Raw genomic sequence first — 6,000 nt, 5'->3', positions numbered from 1 at the left:
TAAGTACGTTAACATCATATCCTTTTGATACAAATGATTTTATAAAATTGAAAAGTTTAATATAAACATGTTCTTTAAGATATTTTAATTTGCGAACACGCTTCAAAACATCTCCATACAATGATGGGTGTGAAATTCCATTAGTTAAATGCTATTTTAAAGAAACATCATATTTAGAAATTAAATCACCATACTTTGAGTGAAATTTAGCGAATTGTGTAAGTCTATTTGTGTTAAGAGCGTTTTCGTTACATGTCTGTAATACAAAGTCTGAAGCTATGTAGACAAGTACAAGTAATATTTTTAATGAACTATTATTACTGCTTTAATTTATTTTACAAATACATACATATGTTTACCAGTGAGCGTTATTATCATCCAGGCATTGTCTGAATCCCCAGGAATACGTTATTTTTCTTAATCGATTGCGGGATGTCAGTTAAGCGAAATTTTGCGTTCATTATGTTACACTGTCATTTGTCACTATTTACATCATCCATTCTTTCTTTTCAATTTTTACTATTATCTGAGCGAATAATTGTTGCGTTGCCACACTCCATTTGAAGAGTATCTATAAGGTATGTTATGTTATTTCATTTTCTAAAAAAATATTAAAGAAAACGAAATTGTATCAACCGGTTATATGACGTATGCAATGAATGATTTAGAAATCTGACTTTTCGTAGCGCTAAATTCTTCAAAAAGTATGTTACTAGATGCTCAAAACATGACTATCTAAATAAGAGTATGATTTAGATTATCAAACATTGGTATAAATTTTGCGACTGTAAAATAACCTATTGGAAATCAGTGAGTAAACAAAGACCTTCCCTCAAAAGTTATCTGAAGTTGTGTACAAACATAATGTCAATGTTTTAAAAAAAGCTTCAAAGTACGTGGGCCAAATATTTAACTAGAATGTTCAAATTATATTACTATAGCACCTTAAGAAACACTTTTCCTGTCTCATGGTGGATATGGACGAGCACCTTGTCTCACAAATGGGACATTAAATAAATTCGACCTGATGACCTATTTTTTGACCCCATATGCCCCCGTTTAAAACTTTGGGAGAGATACTATTATTGGGGCAAATGCTCTGATCAGGTTTTAATGAAGACTGGTTAATACATGTGGCAAAAGTGTTCACAACTATTTTCTTTAATTTGACCCAGTAACCTAGCTTTTTAACTCACGCGACCTGTCACGATACAATGCTAACTAATGTTCTTATAATTATGTAATAAGATTCTGCAATATTTTTTGTCTTAAGTGTTCACAAGCTTTTGTAAATTTGACCGAGTAACCTTGATGTTGACCCCATATGACACATTAACCAACTCAGTCGAAATATTATGTGACAAATGTAGAGATCTTAAATCATGAAGCTTTGGAAACAATATTGGATGGGGTGTCTCTATAGATTTTGTATTTTGTTTTCTGTAATTTGACTTAAGGACCTAGTTTTTGAACCCCATGCCATCCAATTTCGTAGTCGGACGAGATATCATTGGTATGGCAACTACCATACGTTTTACGAAGAATGGAAATAAATGTGGCCTCTAGAGTGTTCACATTAGATTTATTAGTTTTCTTTGATTTAACCAAGTGATATATTATTAAATCAGATGTAAACCAATTTCAAACTCAGTTGATATATCACAAGGACAAATGTCTTGACAAAGTTTAATTAAGATTGTGCAAAAAATGTGGCTTCTTAAGTTGACAATATAAATGTTGACATTGCAAACAGCAAATATAAGGTATCATCCTGCATTATGTGCTCCGATGAGCTAACAATACTCATATTATAAAATATAATTTGGGGTCAGTGACTGATGATAAAACAGGAGCCGTGTTGAAATGCATGTACAATACATTGATACTAGACCAGGCACTTAATATGTTACTGAATAATCAAGGTTATTTTATCATATTGGAGAAATAGAAAAACTACAGACACACAAATAATGGATATAAACGGGAATTACCCGTTTAGAAATATTTTAGTTTTGGCTTTTTTTGTCATTTACATTTTTCAGACATGCAATATATACGTAGTGTTTACTGTTTTTAATATGTTAAAGTGGTTGAACTTTTAATACAGAGAGAACAAATATATCAGCATACAATATAGATAAAGACATCGAAAGGTCACAGTGAATTAATTTTTTGCCAATAAATGTTGATAAAAAATGTACAAAATACAATGAAATTTATCACCTTAAAAGGATGATAATTAGTGTCAGGTTTATAACAACAAATAGATTATTTAAAGCGAAAATATGTTTTTATCTGTTTTGACTTATAATTATGCATTTACCTCACTGACTATTTTACGATATTGTATATTTTGTTTATTTGTATATGTAACTTATTTCTAAATACGCACTATATGTTAAGGCATATTAGAATCAATTAAATTATTATATCAGCAATCAACATATATTTTATATACATTCATATTAACTTTAAAGACGAAAGTAATATTTAGTTTGTCTTATCGTTTTCGAATATATACAAGTAATACGGCATAGTTTAACAATAATATCAGTATTTCCATTAATATTCATCTGCATATATTTAAAATATAGTAACCAGCAAAAATATTTTTGAGACGGTGCTATAATAATATGATAAAGAGTGAAGGGGAGATGAAAGGTTAAATAAAACGTGAGAATGATAATTTTTAATATTTCGAAAGTACTAATTGTATAAGAATAGATAAGTGTTACATCCTCATTGAATACAAAATCGTCCGTAGCAAACGAAAACAGTAGGTGCGTTACATACATACTTTTATACATGTAAGTTTGAACATTGTTAATTTATTTTGGTATAGTATACACAGTTAACAGATTTCATTAGTGCAGACAGCATTGTTTGCAAATCACGTAACAATCGTAGGACGCGATGTCAAAAAACGCTCTGCATATGACATTTCACGCACATGTCAGCCCGCAGTCGAATGCGATAAACATGTATCCTCTCAACGTATGCTTAAGGCAAAGTGACATTGTGCTGCGCGTTTTGCACCAAATTTGCATTTGCCTATACCGACAAAAGGCATATTAACAGTATATAAACATAACCTAAACAAATCGCCATGTTAAGGCTTAAAAGGACGCTTCTATCCGTTTTGTCCGCTGACTGGAATGTAGGATTCTACCTGTCGGTACAGTAAATATCTATGTAAATAGCATCTATGTCTGTGTCATAATTGTGTAGGCACTCAACCACCCCTTTTTAGAGGCTTTTATAATTCCATTTAAAGCAATCTACTTTTGACTCAATCATGATTAATGTTTCCACTATAATGTGCAATTCATTCGTTTTAATCGATTTTCAAAATATCGATATTTAGTGGAAGCCAACCCTTGGACACTTTAAATGCACAAACGGATATGAAAACAACTAATCATTAAACAATCGTGTTGTGCCATTATGATCAAATGTACACAAACAGAACCTTCTGCAGCAGCAGGAGAGACAATTTGTTATACAATCGGTACTTTATTTATGTCAAGGAATCAAATGCCAGACAACTAGACACAACACAATTAAAGTTGACAAGGCAGATACGTCTACAAAAACATACAAAAACAAACAAAACCGGGGTCAGCACATTGGAAAAGGCAGTGCGAAAAATTTGTATTTTACACCTGTTTTAGGGATCTTATAGCATTGCGATCCAAATGAAATAGTAATAAAAGAGAGGACATTTAAATTAAATTTCCATTTTACAACACAGAGTCTATATATAGACAAGAGTATTCGAACCATAACTTTCTGAAGAAAAATGTTGAGATATTTAATGAATAGAGGACTTGCAAAATACTAGACACTTAAACTTGCCCTTTATGCGAATAAATTTAAAGTGAGATCCTTCTTTGTATCTACTATAATGAATGAATATTTAGAGATTATTTTAGTCACAACAATATCAACAAACATTCCGCATTAAAACATGAATTAAAATATATTGCCACTCATTGTCCTCTAATATTGAGTTACATCAGAGAAGTATTAATTACAGAGCTTTTTTAAACAAAAATACATACATACATTTGAAAAAAACAAAACCACAACAAAATGAAATCAAGCAATCATAGAAATGTTATCCACGTATAACTTTTTATGAAGTATTAATATAGCATATTTGATATGTTCATAGGACAAAGGTATCATTTATCTGGCAATATTTCAAATTTAACTTAAATCTGCTGACGTTCGAATTTTATGTACCGGTACATGTATTTAATTCTGAAACATATTCGTTAGTATAACTGGTCACACTATTAGTTTTATATAGTATCCTTAGAAAGCATGTGCATTAACATTTCATTTGTTTATACGCTGGTCTACATGAGTTACAACAGTCGTCCTTAATGAATACAATTTATTCATACAATGTTAAGAAGATATACCAACATAAGAGTGACTATGATAGATTCAGTGAAAACGGTTTATGTCACTGATAAAATATGCCGCGTGTAATTAGCACATAACATAATATATGTTTAAAGCGAAAAGCCATGGTATTGTTTTAACATAGACATATAGTATATTTTATGTATGCAAATTCATTTTTTTCTTACACATACACTATTTATCGAGTTTTAATCTTATCATTTAATGAACTGTAAGAATTTTTCGCACGCATAAATACATACAATTAATATTAGACATAAAACCACCGTTACAGTGCGATTGGTGACCAAGAGACATCACATATATTCAGGCAATATAGAAAAAAACAGTTTCAAATCTAAGTCTTTTAAATTAAAATAAAAAATCGATTACGACTTACTGACTAAAATATTCTTCCAAGAATATTAAATGGTAAAAAGTAGAAAACATTCTCTGCAAATAAAATAACTTATTTAAAGAAGCATTATGTTGTTTGTTTCTGACGGTAATTTACAACTAATTCAATAGTTTACTATAAATATAACACAGGACTTTCGCAATAAATAATAGGTTCTACCATGTTCATGTTTCGATGTTTACCCACTTATTTTCCAGCGCCATTTCCTTCAAACAAATGATAATTTTAATTGCAAAGAAGTTCTTTTTAACAGAAGTGCGTACGCCAATGAAAAAAAAACGTAATTGAGACAGAAGTTTAATATAAATATGATGATACGTGATCTTAAATTCATAGTGACGACATAATACAACATTAAAACTATCGTCGGACACTTAAGGTAAAATGTTAAGTATTTTGTTTTATATATCCATCTCTAAAAAAATATATCGGTCGTTGTTATACCGGTTCAGGTGGACATGTTTGTATAAATGCGTTAGTAGGAATAATTACTACTGGATGTGCAGTTTACAATCATAATTATGCAATAGCAAAAGTAGTACCGAATGGGTAATTAACGTTTATAATTATGCAACGATACAAGTGGTATTGAATGGTTAGTTCACGTTCATAATTATGCAACAATACAAATAGTACTGAATGGGAAGTTCACGTTCATAATTATGCAACACTACAAATAGTACTGAATGGGAAGTTCACGTTTATAATTATCCAACAGTACAAGTAGTACAGACTTGGAAGTCCGCGTTCATAATTATGTAAATATACAAGTAGTACACAATGGGAAGTTCACGTTCATAATTATGCACAATACAAGTAGTACTGAAAGAGTAGTTCATAATTATGCAACAATACAAGAAGTACTGAATGGGTTGTTCACGTTCATAATTATGCAACAATAGAAATAGTAATGAATGGGTAGTTCACGTATTTAATTATGCAACAATAAAATAAGTACTGAATTGGTAGTTCACGTTCATAATTATGCATGCAAATAGTAATAAATGGCTAGTTCACGTATTCAATTATGCAACAATACAAGTAGTACAGAATGGTTAGTTCACTTTTATAATTATGCAACAATACAAATAGTAACGAATGGGGAGTACACATATTTAATTATGTAACAATACAAGTTGAATTGAATGAGTAGCTCGCGTACATATTAAAGT

This window comes from Dreissena polymorpha, chromosome 12, assembly GCF_020536995.1.
Source record: "Dreissena polymorpha isolate Duluth1 chromosome 12, UMN_Dpol_1.0, whole genome shotgun sequence".
NCBI classification, from domain to species: Eukaryota; Metazoa; Mollusca; class Bivalvia; order Myida; family Dreissenidae; genus Dreissena; species Dreissena polymorpha.
Note: the sequence above shows the minus strand (reverse complement) of the source record.